General features: G+C 50.9%; 1 long non-coding RNA gene across 1 annotated transcript in view; it reads right to left on the bottom strand.

The window, feature by feature from the left end:
* Positions 1-18903, bottom strand: part of LOC138489654 (uncharacterized) — a 201463-nt gene that overhangs the window by 45718 nt on the left and 136842 nt on the right. The window contains exon 2 of the long non-coding RNA XR_011274852.1: positions 16633-16741. This is a non-coding gene — a long non-coding RNA (uncharacterized lncRNA). The remainder of the gene's footprint in view (positions 1-16632; positions 16742-18903) is intronic.

Here is an 18903-nt window from a genome sequence, read left to right as displayed (position 1 = left end):
TACTTCGCTTTTTTGGGGTGCCTGTGCGTTGCGTGACCCGTCATCTTTCCCCAGAGGTGACATACAGCCTTGCTAGAGCACTAGGGTACGATTACCATCTGGTACCCAACCCCTTTGACCCCCAATTGCCCAGGACAATAGTTCACATCGACTCCCATACGCACAATAACATCAGTGCCATGGCTGGGAGGCGACCAAGCCGTAAGGGTGGCAAAGGTGGCCGAGCCCCAAGTGGTGGCCGTGGTGGATCCAGTAGGGGATGTGGCCGTGACTTGCAGGGTGCCCCTAGCCCCCCATGTGTGGAGGAGCAGTCAGGGACACCCATGCCCCCCCCGGTTGAGGTTACCGTGGCTGACACCATCCATGCTCAGCCCTTGTGGGACCAGCCCACTGTGGACGCAGACCTGGCACAGGGTGACCCCATGGCTGACTTCCAGGTCAGCAGGTCTAGGCCACGTGCACCGGTGAACATTGGTGTCATCAGGCCACGTGGATCAGGGGCAGCTAGGTCATCTGCTGCCCCGCGTAGGCAGGCTGGGGAGGCTGCAGGGGCAGCTGCGGCTCCATCCACCCCACCTCTCACACACCCATCCAGGACAGTGTCGGTCCAAGTCCATCATGCTGACATTCCCCCTGACACCATCACACTTGAGCTAATGCCTGCACCAACTCCCATGCTGAGTGTGCAATCCCACGCTCCTGCCCCTAGTGTCCAGAGCGGCAGAGGACACTCAGGATCCCCACCACCTTCCAAGCGGAAGAGGAAGAGTGCTCGTCCAGTAGAGACTGATGCCCCAGACACGGCTACACAGTCCGGCCCGTCAAGGAAGCCCAGCTTCAATGAGGCCGAACTGAATGCACTTGTAGAGTATGTGTCCGCACATGACCGCGAATGGTGATTGTTGCAGGATCCAAGACCACACCTGCACAACGTCAGGCACACTGGCAGACCATTGCGGACATCATAAGTGCCCTTGGAATCGTGAGGCGCACAGCTAATGAATGCTACAAGCGCTGGAATGACCTGAAGCGCAGGGCAAAGAATAAGCTGGCCTCAAGTCATGCCGCAACTCTAGTGACTGGAGGTGGATCTCCAGCAGACGACATAGAACTCACTTCACATGAGCAAGTTGCTGGGACCTACATCACGGAGGAACAGATCCAAGGCGTGGGAGAACTGGCAGATTACGAGGCATTGTCCGGTGAGTGCACATGCATGTGTGTGTCATCCATGTGCATGGTGTGTGTGGGAGGGCTTCTGTTTGGGTGCCAGGGGAGGGTGTGTGTGCCTGAGTGGTTTGGGTCACCCTTGTGCCTCTTCCTATACATTCTTGCCACCAGCATTTGGGTATAGCAGCATCCCTTCGGCCAACATTAGACATCCAGCCCAACACCACGCCAGTTGCCCTTGGAGTGTCATCTTGCCACAACACTGTTGCTTATTTACCTCTGTTTATTCAGGCAGATTGTTTGCATACCACCACTTTTACTTTTACTCTGGATTTCTCAGTCCTATTTTCACATGTCTGACATGGCTATGGTACAGTGGACTGGCTCAGTTTCCTGGACATGATTAATTTAGACATGTCCCTGTGCTATAGGACCATTTTTTACTGGCAGCTGCAGGTTAAACATTTGAACCATTACAATGAAAATAATCAATTATATGAGCAAACTGGACTGAATGAACAATTGGTGACCTCCTCTCCCTCTTCACTTCATGGCTAGGGTACATGCCATCTGTGTGATGGCATGTGTATTTGACCTGCCAATCACTGGCCAATGTGTGATGCCACTGCTAGGCAGCATGCAGCAAATGTGTTCATCTTCCATCTTGGTGTCATCAATGTGTGCCATCTGCCTCCCCATCATACGCAGTGACGGTGCATGCATGGGAGTGTTTTAGTCATGTGGGACATGTGTCAATCAAGTACTGTTTCTGTAGCCTCTCAGCCCTAATTGTGTGCCATAGTGCTAATGCCTGTTTCCATTTGTTTTCTTTTATGTCTTTGCAGGGGAAGACACACTTGATACTGCTGGGGTTGTGGAGATGGTGCAGACCCAGGAGGGGTCTGAGGGCCGACCGACCACCAGTGAGGGACGTGGTGTGGTGGTGGGTGAGAACCCACAACTGCTGCAGGTCGTGCTCTCAAGGGGTGTCTCTGGCTGCACCTCCCCCGAGCTGTATTCAGGTGTCGATTCGGATGATGAGATCTACGTGCCGTCGCAGGTGAGTGTTCCTGGGAGGGATTCTGTTCTGTCCGACCCACCTGCACCAAGGTTAGAACCCTCAATGGGGATGTCAGTGTTGGCAGGTACGCCTTTGGTGGTTACGGATGCAGGGTCACACACCGCGACATCTGATCCTGTTCCTGGGCCAGCAGATCAGAGGGGGAATGCAGTCCTGCAGCCTCAGGCAGTGCCGGCACAGCAAGGCGCAGTTCGCCTTGCCCCAGACAGGTGTGGTGCCCGCCGACGTGGTGGCCGTATGCCACCTGGCAATACCGCATGGGAGCAATCCATTTACGGTATGGCAACCCAACAGGCAGCATCATCAGAGATGATGGCTCAGGCCATGGATAGGGTGGCCACTTCCATTGTCCCCCCCGAAAGGCTGATGGAGCGACTACAGCAGGCAACCGACTCCATCTGCCAGTCACACAGGGAGGACATGTTGGCGTCCGACAGGGACAGGCGGGCGGCACTGGCGAATCTGCAGGAAGCCATCTCCATAGAGTCCCAGGGCCACAGGGAAGCACTGAGGCTGGAACTCCTTCACCTCGACTCTTGTTGAACTTGAGGCTTCAACAAACCGAAGGACAGAACAGCAGCTGGAGCGTCTCACCCGTACGCTCTCAGCTGAGATGCAGGCAACTAGGGCGGAGGTCCGGGCATCCCGTGAGTTGTTGCATGGGGACCTCCGCACACTTATCCTCCAGAACGAGACCTACCACACCCGCATGCTTGCAGCCATGGAGGAACAGACTAGGGCTTTGCGTGGGCTGCCTCCCATAGTGCCACCACCTCCTGATGCAGCTGCAGAGGGTGAGGATAGCGACAGCAGTGATACTCCCACAATAGGGTAGCCGTGTAGGCCATGAGCCCATGGAGGTGTTTTTTTTCTCGCAAGATCCACACAGGTGGGTTTTGGTGTGCACCCTGTCCTCGGACCTCCTGGGTGGCCTCCCCCACCCCCCCCCGGGCCCATTAATGGCCATTGTTGTTGTATTGTACACTGCATGGTGTATTGATATGTGCCTCTGCATCCATCTCATCCTCCATATTTGCAGGTCCATTCCTCATGTCTTCACAATGCGGTCCACCTTGGAATTGGAGTCCATGTTGTAAGCAGTGCACCTACACTCTTGCGTGGCGCTAACACTGTATACTTGGAAGTGTTCGGAGGGCTGTCATCATCAGGTGGTGAGGCTAGCTAATTTTTAAGTCTGTAATGTCATGTTTAAGGTAGGTTGGAGGTTGTGTAGGTGATTGGTATTCTTGGTAAGTATTTGGTAATGTGGGTTGTAGGTCCTGCATTACTGTGAGCATTTCATGTGTGGACATGTTTCCATTAGGGACACTGTAGCTGGTGACACTTGGGGCATGTTGTGGGGATTAATTTCTTTCCTCTCACATTGCATGACATGCCATGGTGTGTTGTGTGGCCGTGCCAGGGAGGGGGTGGGTGACATGGCACTGTTTTCATGTAGTATTTTGCGAGTGGGTATTCATTTCTGCAGCATGGAAGTGTCTTTTCATGACACTGCATTGGTGGTGTTTGTGTAGGTAGGGATGCACACATTGTGACACTTCCACATGAACAATCTCAGGCTGCTATGGTTCTGGCAGTTGACAGTCCCCTTGTTCGTCTTAATTGTCAGGTCGAGTCATCATTGCTTATCAGATGGTATGTGCCAGGCCTGTTTGCACTCCACTGGGGTGTGATTTCTATGCGAAGTAATTAGCCACCAGCTGCGTACGGGCTGCCTCACCCTGTGCCCCCTCCCCTCCCATGCGCAGCGGCCGTGCATGTGGTTGGGGATGTGGGGGCACCACCATGTCCACAGCCAGGCCACGGCGTGTTGCAACATTGTGCAGGACACATGCTGCCACTATGATCCTGCACACTACTGGGGGCGCATATAACAGCTGCCCACCAGAACGGTCAAGGGAGCGAAAGTGTGACTTGAGCAATCCGAATGTGCGCTCCACTATGCCCCGGGTTGCAATATGGGCTGTGTTGTATCTTACCTCTGGAGGCATGATGGGGTTCCGAATTGGCGTCATCATGTGGGTGCTCAGAGGGTAGGCACTGTCCCCTGGTGAGGAGGTGATGGGTATCATTAGTGGGGTAGTGACATAACTCTGCATCTGACATGCATGCATGTGCAGTGGCATTCATAATCAGCAAGCAGCCATGTATCGCCATGCCGCCCAGCTTCTAGGTCCCGGCTTAGGGTAGACATTCGGTAAATGAAGCTGTCGTGGGTGGACCCTGGATAGTTGGCATATACTGAGGTGATGATTCCCTTAGCATTAAATACTACCAGCACGTTGATGGAATGCCAGTGCTTGCGGTTCCTATAGATGTGCTCAGATGCCCTGGGGGGACGTAGTGCCACATGGGTGCAGTCAATGGCACCTAGCACTTTTGGGAATTGTGCCACACCGTAGAAATCGAGGGTGGCAGCCTGCCTTTCTGAAGGTGTCCTGGGCAGGTATATGTGCCTACGGACTGATGGGCGTGCAGTGATGATGTTCAAGACCTGGTGTAGGCAGCGTGACTGTGTGGCCTGTGACACCCCACCCACTATGGCACTTGTCCGCTGAAATGATCCTGTGGCCAAGAAGTGCAGTACATTGAGGACCTTCTCCAGGGGGCTGAGTGCTTGGGAGCACAGGGTGGGTGATCTGAGGTCATCCTCCCACTCACTGATCAGGTCCAGTATTATGTGTGGGGGAAACCTGTACCTCCCATACACCTGGTCATCAGGCATCCCAAAAAGGCTGGTTCTGGGAGTGAAGATTCGGGCCCTCACTATCCTCCTCCTCCTCCTTTGGTAACCCACGGCCACTGCTACTAGGAATGGTATATTCATCCTGGCGTATGTGCTTGTTTGTTGTTTGCGCGCACTTTTATGCTGCGCGGGTCGAAGTACGCCTGCTTCAGGCTGGCGTACGTGTCTCAGGATTGGACCATTTATTTTTCGGCACGTCGTAGGCGAACGTGTGAATCTTCCCGCCCACCCCAGGAATACACGTAGCACGCTCTCCCAGGCCCAGTCGCGGGTAAATATTCCCGCCCACCCCTGGAATACATGTACCCCACTCTCACAGGGCCAGTCGCGTGTGGAAGTTCACGCGCACCCCGAAGTACACGTACCCAGGCCAATCGCCAGTGGAAGTTCACGCGCACCCCGAAGTACACGTACCCAGGCCAATAGCGTGTGGGACTTCCCGCGCACCCCGTAGTACACGTACCCAGGCCAATCGCGTGTGGAACTTCCCGCGCACCCCGAAGTACACGTACCCAGGCCAATCGCGTGTGGGACTTCCCGTGCACCCCGAAGTACACGTACCCAGGAAAATCGCGTGTGGAACTTCCCGCGCACCCTGAAGTACACGTACCCAGGCAAATCGCACGGCTGGGGGTCTGGGGTGCAGGGGGACATGTGTGGGAGCCTGGTGGAGGCTGCCCCTGGTGGCTGGGGGGTGGGAGTGCAGGGGGACATGTGTGGGAGCCTGGTGGAGGCTGCCCCTGGTGGCTGGGGGGTGGGGGTGGTGGTAGACATGGGTGGGGGCTTGGTGGAGGCTGCCCCTGCACTGCTGGGGGGTGGGGGTGGTGGTAGACATGGATGGGGGCCTGGTGGAGGTTGCCTCAGCACTGCTGTGGGTTGGGGGTGGTGGTAGACATGAGTGGGGGCCTGGTGGAGGCTGACCCTGCACTGCTGGGGGGTGGGGGTGGTCGTAGACATGAGTGGGGGCCTGGTGGAGGCTGCCCCTGCACTGCTGGGGGGTGGGGGTGGTAGTAGACATGAGTGGGGGCCTGGTGGAGGCTGCCCCTGGTGGCTGGGGGTGGGGGTGCAGGGGGACATGTGTGGGAGCCTGGTGGAGGCTGCCCCTGCAGTGCTGGGGGGTGGGGGTGATAGGGGACATGAGTGGGGGCCTGGTGGAGGCTGCCCCTGGTGGCTGGGGGTGGGGGTGCAGGGGGACATGTGTGGGAGCCTGGTGGAGGCTGCCCCTGCACTGCTGGGGGGTGGGGGTGATAGGGGACATGAGTGGGGGCCTGGTGGCGGCTGCCCCTGGTGGCTGGGGGGTGGGGGTGATAGGGAGACATGGGTGGGGGCCTGGTGGAGGCTGCCCCTGCACTGCTGGGGGTGGGGGTGGTGGTAGACATGAGTGGGGGCCTGGTGGAGGCTGCCCCTGCACTGCTGGGGAATGGGGGTTGTGGTAGACATGAGTGGGGGCCTGGTGTAGTCTGCCCCTGCACTGCTGGGGGTGGGGGTGATAGGGGACATGAGTGGGGGCCTGGTGGAGGCTGCCCCTGGTGGCTGGGGGGTGGGGGTACATGGGGATATGTGTGGGAGCCTGGTGGAGGCTGCCCCTGGTGGCTGGGGGTGGGGGTGATAAGGGACATGAGTGGGGGCCTGGTGGAAGCTGCCCCTGGTGGCTGGGGGGTGGGGGTGCAGGGGGACATGTGTGGGAGCCTGGTGGAGGCTGCCCCTGGTGGCTGGGGGGTGGGGGTGGTGGTAGACATGGGTGGGGGCATGGTGGAGGCTGCCCCTGCACTGCTGGGGGGTGGGGGTGGTGGTAGACATGGGTGGGGGCCTGGTGGAGGCTGCCCCTGCACTGCTGGGGGGTAGGGGTGGTGGTAGACATGGGTGGGGGCCTGGTGGAGGCTGCCCCTGCACTGCTGGGGGTGATGGGAGACATGCGTGGGGGCCTGGTGGAGGCTGCCCCTGCACTGCTGGGGGGTGGGGGTGGTGGTAGACATGGGTGGGGGCCTGGTGAAGGCTGCCCCTGCAATGCTGGGGGTGGGGGTGATAGGGGACATGAGTGGGGGCCTGGTGGAGGCTGCCCCTGGTGGCTGGGGGTGGGGGTGCAGGGGGACATGTGTGGGAACTTGGTGGACGCTGCCCCTGTTGGCTGGGGGTGGGGGTGGTGGTAGACATGGGTGGGGGCCTGGTGGAGGCTGCCCCTGCACTGCTGGGGGGTGGGGGCGGTGGTAGACATGGGTGGGGGCCTGATGGAGGCTGCCCCTGCACTGCTGGGGGTTGGGGGTGTTGGGAGACATGAGTGGGGGCCTGGTGGAGGCAGCCCCTGCACTTCTGGGGGGTGGGGGTGCAGGGAGACATGTGTGGGAGCCTGGTGGAGGCTGCCCCTGCACTCCTGGGGGGTGGGGGTGGTGGTAGACATGAGTGGGGGCCTGGTGGAGGCTGCCCTTGCACTGCTGGGGGGTGGGGGTGATGGGAGACATGAGTGGGGGCCTGGTGGAGGCTGCCCCTGCACTGCTGGGGGGTGGGGGTGGTGGTAGACATGGGTGGGGGCCTGGTGGAGGCTGCCCCTGGTGGTTGGGGGGTGGGGGTGGTGGTAGACATGGGTGGGGGCCTGGTGGAGGCTGCCCCTGCACTGCTGAGGGGTGGGGGTGGTGGTAGACATGAGTGGGGGCCTGGTGGAGGCTGCCCCTGCACTGCTGGGGGGTGGGGGTGGTGGTAGACATGAGTGGGGCCCTGGTGGAGGCTGCCCCTGCACTGCTGGGGGGGTGCGGGTGCAGGGGGACATGTGTGGGAGCCTGGTGGAGGCTGCCCCTGCACTGCTGGGGGGTGGGGGTGGTGGTAGACATGAGTGGGGGCCTGGTGGAGGCTGCCCCTGCACTGCTGGAGGTGGGGGTGGTGGTAGACATGAGTGGGGGCTTGGTGGAGGCTGCCCCTGCACTGCTGGGGGGTGGGGGTGATAGGGGACATGAGTGGGGGCCTGGTGGAGGCTGCCCCTGGTGGCTGTGGGGTGGGGGTTCAGGGGGACATGTGGGGGAGCCTGGTGGAGGCTGCCCCTGGTGGCTGGGGGGAGGGGGTGGTGGTAGACATGGGTGGGGGCCTGGTGGAGGCTGCCCCTGCACTGCTGGGGGGTGGGGGTGATGGGAGACATGAGTGGGGGCCTGGTGGAGGCTGCCCCTGCACTACTGGGGGTTGGGGGTGATAGGGGACATGAGTGGGGGCCTGGTGGAGGCTGCCCCTGGTGGGTGGGGGGTGTGGGTGATGGGAGACATGTGTTGGTGATCAGTAGTGCAAGGTGACATGTGGGTTGGCTGGTGGGCATGGCCATGGTGGATGGGTTGCCTTTGGGACATGAGCAGGGGTGCAGGGTAGTACCTTGTGGTATGGGCTGCCTGCAGGGGCCGTGGAGGGTGTAGAGGGAACACCTGGGAGGACCCACATGGCCAAATCACGTGTAGCATTCCCCGGCACCACCGAAATACACATACCCTGCTGAAATCGCGTGTGAATCTTCCCGCGCACCTCGGAATGCACGTACCCAGGCCAATCGCGTGTGGAACTTCGCGCGCACCCCGAAGTACACGTACCCAGGCCAATCGTGTGTGGAACTTCCCATGCACCCCCACCTACCCAGGCCAATCGCGTGTGGGACTTCCCGCGCACCCCGTAGTACACGTACCCAGGCCAATCACGTGTGGAACTTCCCGCGCACCCCGAAGTACACGTACCCAGGCCAATCGCGTGTGGAACTTCCCACGCACCCCCACCTACCCAGGCCAATCGCGTGTGGAACTTCCCGTGCACCCCGAAGTACACCTACCCAGGCTAATCGTGTATGGGACTTCCTGCACACCCCCACCTACCCAGGCCAATTGCGTGTGGAACTTCCCTCACACCCCGTAGTACACGTACCCAGGCTAATCGCGTGTGGAACTTCCCGCGCACCCCGAAGTACACGTACCCAGTCCAATCGCGTGTGGAACTTCCCGCGCACCCAGGAACGTGCGCACATGCTATTTTTCACACAGCGGGTGTCCGTGTTTGTCGGTGCCCCTTTGCACCTCATTTGTCCTAGTGGGCCACTGTATGGCCCATTCATCATGGCTGTATATGGGTGCTTTTTGTTAGCGCACATTTTGGCGCACATTTTTTTAAGTCGCAGGGGCGCTACCGCCTGCTTTCTTGTGGCGTACTTGTTTGGCCATGTGCACGTCTTTGACCGTGCGCTGGTTTGCCCTATTCGATTCCATGAATACGGGTTGTAAGCGAGCGTGTGGGCGTTCCGCGCACTTGCCCCCTGTACTTCCCCCGTGACGCCCATATTTTCACGCGTTGTTCCCCATTCCGCGTGTTACGCCCCGTGTTCCGCCGACTTTTGTGATGTGCGCCGCGCTATGTGCGATTTCGCAGTGGCCGTGGCGCACGCTGTTGGATGACCTGTGCGCTGGCATGCGCGGCACACATTTTTAGCGCACATCCAATGTTTTTCTCGCGCACGGACTTCCATGAATCGCTGTGCGCTGGTTTCCCTGCGATTTTCGCACTTGCACTGCGATTTTCACACTTTTCCTGCGATTCACACGTTTTGGCACCGCTGCGCGGGAATTTTCGGCGCACATTATTTCCATGAATCGACACCTTAATTCTGTAGTAGAACAAACCTCCTGGTGCCAAATAATATCATGTTAACTGAAAATATCAATCGATTGTATTCCATGATAGGATAGTCAATTCTTCCTCTATGTCAGAGTATTGATATTAATTTTGGTTGCAGCGCCCCCAGATCCATAGCCAACCCTCAATTGTTTATGATTACAAGTGTGAGAAACCTGAAGGTGCTCTCACATCTACTCTCCAGGGATCTTCTTTTCAGATGTACAGGGAAAGGCTATTGCTTTTGGATCCTGACCCTGGGGGTGAACAAGAGAGAGAGGATCACATGAGTGGAGGGTCCTTGGGGATTGGAGAGAGGGTACCTGAAGGTGAGACATGGAATCCCTCCTTTTGTAATGCTGCTATACCCTCCTTTCCCTTAGCCTTTATGTGCTATTGTTAATCTCATTCTATCATCCCCAGTAATTTTTCTTTAAGTACAGAGAAGAAGAGGCAACTAGGAGCAGTGCAGATTTCCTATTGCAAACACCACTCGGGTACTGTGACGAAGAAGAGAGGTCAGACATGTCACTATAATGGGTTTAAACAAGGTCAGGCAATTGGGAATACCTTATTTCACGTACAGCCTATATTTATTGAAAGAGAGTATAAAATGTGGAAGTCAGGGATGCCTAATGAGAGGTGTGAGAGGTGCAAGAGATGCAGGTGGTGCAGGATCAGAATGACAACAGAACCAAGTGTGTGCCGTGCTCAGGGGCTGGAAGCTGAAATGCTAGCGTGCCTAAAGAAGATCCGTCGAGTCCTGCCAAGCGGACTGAGCAGGACCGGGATCTCTTGTTGAAGAAGGCAGAGAGCAGAAGCCGTTGAGGAGTGGAGGCCCAGCCCAGCACGAAGGACAGCGTACTTGGAAGGAAGCAGCCAGCGAGGGAGCATTAATGTCAAGTTGCTTCTCCTTTGTAGGGGGAAACTGCCGAAGGGAGCAGCAGTAACACCGTAAGGCTCTCAAAGAAACTGGGAACTCCGGGGCGCTCCGGGGGTTGTTGAGCCCATATAATTGAACCTTGCTAATGTTGAATAGCAAACTTGATTAAAAGGGGCTGTAGAGTCCACATAAGTAAATTATGCAAATATTGAATGGCGAATTTGATGAAAGGGGCTGCGAGCAAACACAACACATATTGAATACCGAACTTGATGGAAGGAGCTCTTGAGAATGTACAAGTAAAAATTGCATCCATTGAATATTGAATTGTTTGAAAGACATTATTCGAGCTCACACAACATAAAGCTCGACATCTTGAATAGTGAATATCAAGAAAACATGGTTAGAGTGATACCATTTGAGTGCTGCAATGCTGGATATATTCAATGACAAGAAAGTTGCTATTTGAAAAAAACCACAAAGTGTTAACAACTAGAAGAACAATCTGGGGAAATCAAGTGTCCCATGGTTGGAGAACACTTTGGAAGGTATGTGAAAATCGTGCAAGGAAATGAAAGTGTTGTCTTGTGAACTATTTAGCATCAGCTTTGGGGAACTTTTGGTTGCGTGACCTGTGATGGGTGGACCGTGCGGTCTGACAACTGCCGCTAGACCAGAAAGTTTCCTAGTACAAACATTTCCAACATTAAGACTCAAAGCATATGTGGTTGCTTGTTGTGTGACCTGTAATGTGTGATGGGTGGACCGTGTGGTCTGACAAAAAAACCACAAAAGCTTGGGGGTGAATCTTTGGTGAAGTTAACCAAAGTAAGGGTCAAGTAGGCCCCATGATCCTTTGTGAATTGGTAAGCCAAAGGAATAAGTAAACTGTTGAAAGTAAATCTTGGTCAAGGGAAGCCTGAGAATAAAACTTGGAGAATATTCATCTTGGGGAAGAGAATCCCAAGATCACATTGCTGTGTGAACTTTGTTACCTTTGGAACTTGGGGAAGAGGAACCCGAGACTGGCAAGTGATGTGAACTGTGACATTTGTGAATCTGCAGTCGGCAATTTAGAACTTGATCAGTCCTTATTGCAACAAGACTACTTTGGAACTATATTGATTTTAAGACAGAGAACTTTAGAAGAACTTAAATTGTCAATTATTGGACATTTACTTTGGAACACTTACATTTGGTTAGGGCAATTCCCCACTAGTTTTGTTGTAGTTGTGAGAACATGCATAGTTTCGGACACAGACAGACTTTTGTTTTTGACTTATAGACAACGGCTTTCCTTAGATTTCTTAAGGCAGGGAAATCCTGCATAGCATAGGGTTAGTTAGGCGTAACACCATCCTGGTTATTAAAAACGTTTTGTTTCAATATATCTCTGTTGTCTCTGTCATCTCTCCCGATACCATGCCTGTCTCACACAAGGCACTGTTTTTGTGGAATCATATGAAGAACCAATTTATCTCCCTTACGGGCACTTACAAAAGTTCCTTCTTGTAGCACACTATTACAATATTTTGGAAACATTTTGGACATGGCATACTATGTGTTATTTGGATCTTGGGCATTTACCAATGAAGGTACTACCATTCTGCATAGGCAAACCATTTAGTTCAGAATTAGTTTACAGGTATCACTACTAGAGCAATGAATCAATGTTGTTTCAGTATCTTCCTCATTGGGAACTTAATAAAATGTATCTCTCTACTATTTAATACTCCCAAGGAATGTATTATTAACTTGAACAGATTATGTACTTATGTACAGTTTTTCTATCCATTACTAGGTTTGAGGTGACATTATAGCCTTAAAGCCATTTCTTTTTATTCTGCTTGCTTTTAGAATCACTCAAACAAGAGTCCCTACAGTGTGGGGAAGTGGGGTTTCAATCCATGTCAAAGTTTTCCTCTCAGCCGATTTAGTTAGCTGATTTGAGTTTATAGGTGCAGCAGACTGCCCACTAACTACAAATGCTCCTTCTTCGATCTTACTTCATTCTTACTTACCACCCACATACATGTTATGATTAATTTCCTTTTTGTTGTCTTCTTAGCGTTTTCTTTGTTTTTCTCTAGAGTCACATCGTGGTCGCCTTTAACTGAGTGTCTTTTGAGTCTTGATGTACATTGAAATTCTGAAATTCCCATTATTGCAATAGTGTCCTTTCTCTTTTTGATCCCTAATGTTACCTGAGCCCCGATGACACTTCAGGAGGGTGAAACTTTCCTCCCAACTTTTCAGTGTACCATTCAAAATACAGCCCTACACCAAATGGTTACGCCAGACTCACTCCTTGCTGCAAGAAATGAAAAACAGGGATCTTATTATAATGAGCAGAGCTACCTGCTCTTCATCTCCTTACCTATAACGGGTGGTAGGTACCTGGTTCAAGGATGGTGAGTGTGTGAAACCTATGCCACTCCTCAGGCAGCCAGGGAAGCTAAGGAGAGGGACGGAATAGGAAAACGCGTACTTTACAGAGTTCAGGACAAACTGGTTCCCATAGAAGTCACAATGTCCAAGTGAACACCTAACAATCCAGGAAAAGAACAAAGTGATACACTCCAAGAGAAAATCCAGTGTAATCAAATCCATTTCGTGATCCAAATGATTTCAGTAACTAGACAAGCAGAGTTCCAAACCTGAAATCCAAACAACAACCAAAACCAGTTCGTGATCCAAAGAAGTCTTGAACATCAACCAAGCAAGTCCAAATCCAAAATATCTAAATATCAGTCAAATCCAAGGGACAGAAGAAGAGAAATCTTGAAAACTGCAGGAGTTGGAAACATGAGGAATCAAGATGAAGGAGGCGAAGGGGCCCGCAGTGACAAAACGCCTGTTGAAGAGTGGCGCCCTGCCTATTTGAAAGGCACTTATCCATCTAGTTTGATGCTGATCGTATCAGCGTGCAACTCCTTTGGTGCTGGGTGCATCTGTCACATTTTACCAGCGCCTGACTTCCCGGGCCCCCAGACTTGTAATCTCCAGGTAGCACCAGGAAGTCAGGGGCCAATAAAATATTACGAGTCCGGCAGGGTTACCGCTGGACTCGTAATGAGTCCCAATGTCACTGAAAGCAGAGAATGGACACTGTAAGGCATTTAGTCAGGGCTAGCGCAAAGGTTTTTAAAGAAGAAGCTGAGTCGGAAAAACAAAATAAATGCAGCGATTAATCTGAGAGCATAGTCTGGAGTCTAGCATCACCCTTCTAAGAGCAAATATTTCGAAATTAAGTCAAGGGAGGACATTGATTGGTAAGGCTCTAAAAAATCATCCACTTTTTTTTAAATAAACGTTACTGATTCATCCCGTTTTTTTAAATGTTGGGTGTGGCTCAGCTAGTTCACACTTTATGTAAGTAAAGGCATCTCTCTTATCAGTAACTAACGTGGGAATATAGTTTTGATTAGCAGATATGGGATGGCAGGACTGACAGATGCAGATTTTTGGAATCAAAAAGGACTGTGTTTGCTCTAAAATTGTAATTTTTCTCTGAATAGGAAAATGCTTTTTGAGTCCTGACAAAGCTGAGATCAGGATGGCAATTTGAAGTTTTCTTTGCATTTTACATAATAATATTGGTTGAACTCAGATAAATAATACAAGGGCTTTTTTTTGGATTGGAAACAGTTTAACAACAGGCCATTTTCTGGAATCAACCGCCTAAAGATCTGAATGTTACTGTCCAGCAATTCTCAGAGAATATTAATCACTCACAGTTTGAGGTATTTTAGGTAATCTCAACACTTTTCTCCACCAGTCGTGCAGTTATCTTTCTCTTCTCTTGAATTAGCTCTGTTTTGTTTTGTTCCAGGAGTGGGCAGCTGATGTACTTCAAAAATGGGTAACCACATGGAAGAGGGCAGAGGTCGCCAAGTGCAGTCTCAGCGGTTTCATTTCGGTCTTTGGAAGGTTAGTTGAGGAATTGGAGGAAGAGACTTCTGACTCTGTCTCTAGCTGAGGTGCTCACAAACAAATTCCCAAATGCCTCTCCTCCTGCCCCCCGTCTTTCCTCTGTAACAGTCTCATTCCCTAGAATCCCTTCTCTCTTCTTGTCTTCACTACTTTCGCCTTCCTTAGTCTGAACGTCTATCACCTTCTTGATGCTCTGCCACATGCTCAGACCTCCACCCAACCTCATGGGCCCCAGCAGATGTAGGGCATATCAGCTTCCCCAATGATCTTCTCAATCTTCTGACTCTACTATGCCTTCCTCCTCGACGCATCTCCCCACCTCTATGCTTATTGTCCCATTCTGAGGGTGTCTTTCTTCACTCCTTATCTCCTCCCATATTCTCAGCATCTAATTTTTGTGGGATATTTCTTCTCTCTCCCAGTCAGCTATTTCCTCTCCTCTTGGCACTCCTTTGCCACATCTTCTTGCCGCCATTCTCTCCATTGCTACTCAGTCCCTTGGCTTGCGGAGGGAGGAAAGGGGAGGGAAAAAAAGCCTTATGTCAGTCCCCGGCGGGAGGCGAAGTTAGCCTCTCAGCCGCGGGGAGGCTCGGAGCGGGGATTCCCCCACTTCGAGCATCCTCATTTGCTGAGGGGCTGCCACCGCCCTGCTGGGGACAAAGGCCATGGAATCCCAACAGAGGGATTCACGGCCTGGTAATGACTCGGCGAGGGCCAAATCAGAATGGCTCTTTCATTCTGATTGCGCCCTCGCCAGGTACTAATACTCCTTAAAACTCAACCCCAGAGTTGGTCATTGGGCTATGGGCTTCATGTGATTTTATGCTGGACCGTAGCTTTAACTGGCCTTTCCTGGATGTTTGTGTTACAGACTGGCTTCTTTCCTCGCCGCAGACAGAGTCTTTTTAGAAGGCGTCCGCCATCTAAGATTCTCAGACTGCGTGCGTGATTGGTGGGATTGTCTAACGATCAGTGGACCCTGAGCTTTCTTCTTTTGTCTTTCTTGGACCATGTGTGAGGAAGAAAAAGGGAAGGGAAATGGGGAAGAAAAGGAAAAAGGAAAAATACTTACTGCAATTGGCATAATAATTGCACTTGGCACATTATTTGTTCCTATTCTTTCTAGTTTTGTAAGGAAAAGGAGAAGGAAAAAAGGGAAGGGTAGGGTACGGAAGAGAGGAAAAGGGAGTTTTATGGTTCTGTATTGCTGTACTGTGATGGGGACTTCGTGAAAAATATATTTTGTGAATTTATTTGTTCAGACAGTTTGATTAATTTATTTTTTAACTTATCGATATTTGTTAAGGATTATGTGGTTTTATTGTATGTGTTTTCTCTTTTATGACATTTTATGTCGAATTAAAGAATTGATTGATAGATTGATTTTGCTTTCGCAGCATCCAATACCGCAAAATAGTTGGTTTGAAGGTGGGCCTTTCGCTAGGAACCCATGGTTTTGTGAATCTCTGTCCTGTGGTGTTTATCTATCAGTGAATGCTACTCCTGTGAATCCCTGCAAGTCTACAGACTGAACCAATTTTCTTAAAGAGATCACGCTGACACATAGGCCTGTGTTACGAGTCCATGCCAAGCTCAGAGGTGAGGTTGGGATAAATCAAAACTCGAGGTCCAGGCCCTAGGATGCACGGTTTCCAAGATACATGTACCACAATGAACTGCACCATGCCAAGGTGAGGTGACAGGTGGGGAGAGAGCAGAGTAGGTCCCAGTATGCAGCAGCACACCAACTCTAACCTCCCCCCAAAGTCTGCTCTGGGGTATGTCAGCCTGCCACACGCACCCATTCTCAGTGCCGTTTACTTCTTGGCACAAAGCACGTGAAGCGATAAGTGAGATAAGTGAATCGGAACAGCGACCTACAGGATCAGTGTTACGGGTACTTCTGCTAGTATTTGCATACAATACAGTTAACAGTCGAGATCTAGCCAACAGATTTCTCGATCACTTTCTCAGGTGTTGTTCTGCCCTCATGGAACTCGATATGGTTCTTTCAGAAGCCCTTGTGAACAGTCTCCGTGGTACATCACAATAGGCTTCTAAGCTGACCACTGATTTCTTTTGACCTGACACCGTCATATGCAGTTATGCAACTTATGAGGTCCACTGGACCCATTGATTTTGCAGTTACATTGAGTAGGTACTACTTACCTCGCTTCTGTTTCAGAGTCTGCATCAAATTGACCCTCATCTCCATCGCCATCATTATCCTCTTTCTCATGAGCACCACCATCGTCTCTTTTTTTAATGTAGGAATGCGCTTTAAATAAATATAAAGCAAACATCATAAATTGCATATCCATGAAATTGAGTTCCGCCGTTTTTTTGTATTTCATTAATAATCATAGTAAATCTCTGTAGACATGATTGTCTGTTGCAGTGATGTTTGATTTTGTTGCTATCTTTCAGAGATGGGCTAAGGTAGGCTATTTCCCTTTGCAGAGAGATTAACTGGAATCCCTGCTTCTAGTATTTAGGCGTGCATGTGACAATATCCATGGCTAGGTGACTGGTGGGGGTTTCTCTGAGAGGATGAATCATGGCCTGGGTTGTATTTAAGAGCAGAGGTTGCCATTAAGCTTTCCCCAAGGCCGGGAGGTTGAGCTGAAGCCAAACCTGAGAGGGTCATTTTCTATTGCACAAAGCCTTGGATAGGTCACCATCCGTGGCAGAATGATTATGATGTTATGCTGAGGGGATGTATGATTTTACATGAAAGGGTGAATGCCATGGGTCACTGTTCTCGGGAGAAAGGGTATTATGTGTCACTACCAATTTAGGATGCATCCCTGTCCATATTAGAGAGTCTGAGTTGGCCGCTGACTTTCATAGACTGGGAGGGTGAATTACAGCCAGGGGCAGAGGGCCTGGCCTTCGTCATTCTCATAGACTTTGGGATATCTCAGTGTTGATGACAAATGCCTTTGGACAAATCAACACCTATGGGAAAGCATCTCACGTGTGACAAAGACTTTGGGATATGTCATATTTCATAACATAGGGGCTGGAATGGATGTATGTTAAAAAAGTGAACGGAAGACAGAATACACAAAGTCATTACTAGCAGAGGGAGTGAACATTGTCCAAAAAGAAGGATCTAGAACTGGTGGGAGGGGATAGCACACTTACTAGCACATTGTAGTACAATGTGGAGCCTTCAATCTTGAAGTATTTTAGTTAGCTAAATTAGTCATTCCAGAAAGACAACCATTCTTGAGTACTGTACTCAATAATATGGGCATCAAGAGTGCTCGATTTTCAAAAGAAGTACTTATAACAGGTAGGATGTTTTTGTTATTCAAAATAGTTTGACCACTGACCCACTCTTCAACTATAGGTTACATGTCATTGCACAAGCATGTTTTCAGGGGCACGATGAATATAGTGATTACAATATAAACTCATCTTACAATTGTATTAAATGTTTTGTGTTAAACACTTGATTGATCAGGTGCATTGTTTAGTCTTGAAAAATGAAATAATCATACATAATCAGAACAAGAAAACATTGGAAAAGGAAGGAGATGAAAAATTGCACAGCATAATGCAGTTCCTTACATATCGGCCGTAGTAACTTCACATGCTCACAGAGATCGCCACTGAGACCAACAGTGTCCCAGAAATAACTGTGAATTGAACAGAAGTGCGCCTTTGTGAGATGTTCCAGCTAAAAGCCAAATATTACCTTTCTTGTCGCCACAAGTAAGCAAGTTATCAGCTATTTGCTAACAACACCTATCCGGTAACACAAACTATCTTCAAGGATGAGACTACCCTGGAAACTGACCTCAATGTAGTTTGAGTGAATGTTGCATCATAAGAAGCAAACAGACAATGATCAAAACTCTCATTAATGTCTAATGATTGAAGACAAAACTGTTGATTTACCCAAATAGCTCTTACTTTTTAGCAACAGTGTCTGAACCCCATCTCTCAGGGGTTTTCTTACAAGCTACCTCCAAAGTGCAAGAGTGGCTGTTATTGCGCTAAAATAACTTGCCATCCGTCCACCATGGCTATTTCTTCTTTTTCACTTATCTCCAACTCTGATACCTCATTTCTCATCTCACAGGCTCATCCTACTGTTTCTCCTAAAGATCCTGTTCCTTCCACTCTTATTCCTAAGATCTACCCCTCTATTTAATTCTCATCTTACTAGTCTCTTTAATATTTCCCTCTCTACCTCTACTTTCCATCTTCTATTTAAACATGCTATCATTCTTCCCATCTTGAAAAAACCCTCTCTGGATCCAGCTTTTCCATCGAATTTCCATCCCATTTCTCTTCTTCCTTATCTTTCTAAATTACTGGAAAGTCTTATCTATTCCGAGGGTTTCATTTTTTGTTACCCTCAACTCTTAGCTTACTGTGTTTTCAGTCTGGGTTTTGACCTCTTCACTCCGCTGAAACGGCTCTTCTTTC

This window comes from Ambystoma mexicanum, chromosome 9 (assembly GCF_040938575.1).
Source record: "Ambystoma mexicanum isolate Mex_15411 chromosome 9, UKY_AmexF1_1, whole genome shotgun sequence".
NCBI classification, from domain to species: Eukaryota; Metazoa; Chordata; class Amphibia; order Caudata; family Ambystomatidae; genus Ambystoma; species Ambystoma mexicanum.
This window is presented reverse-complemented; position numbering and strand designations above follow the sequence as displayed.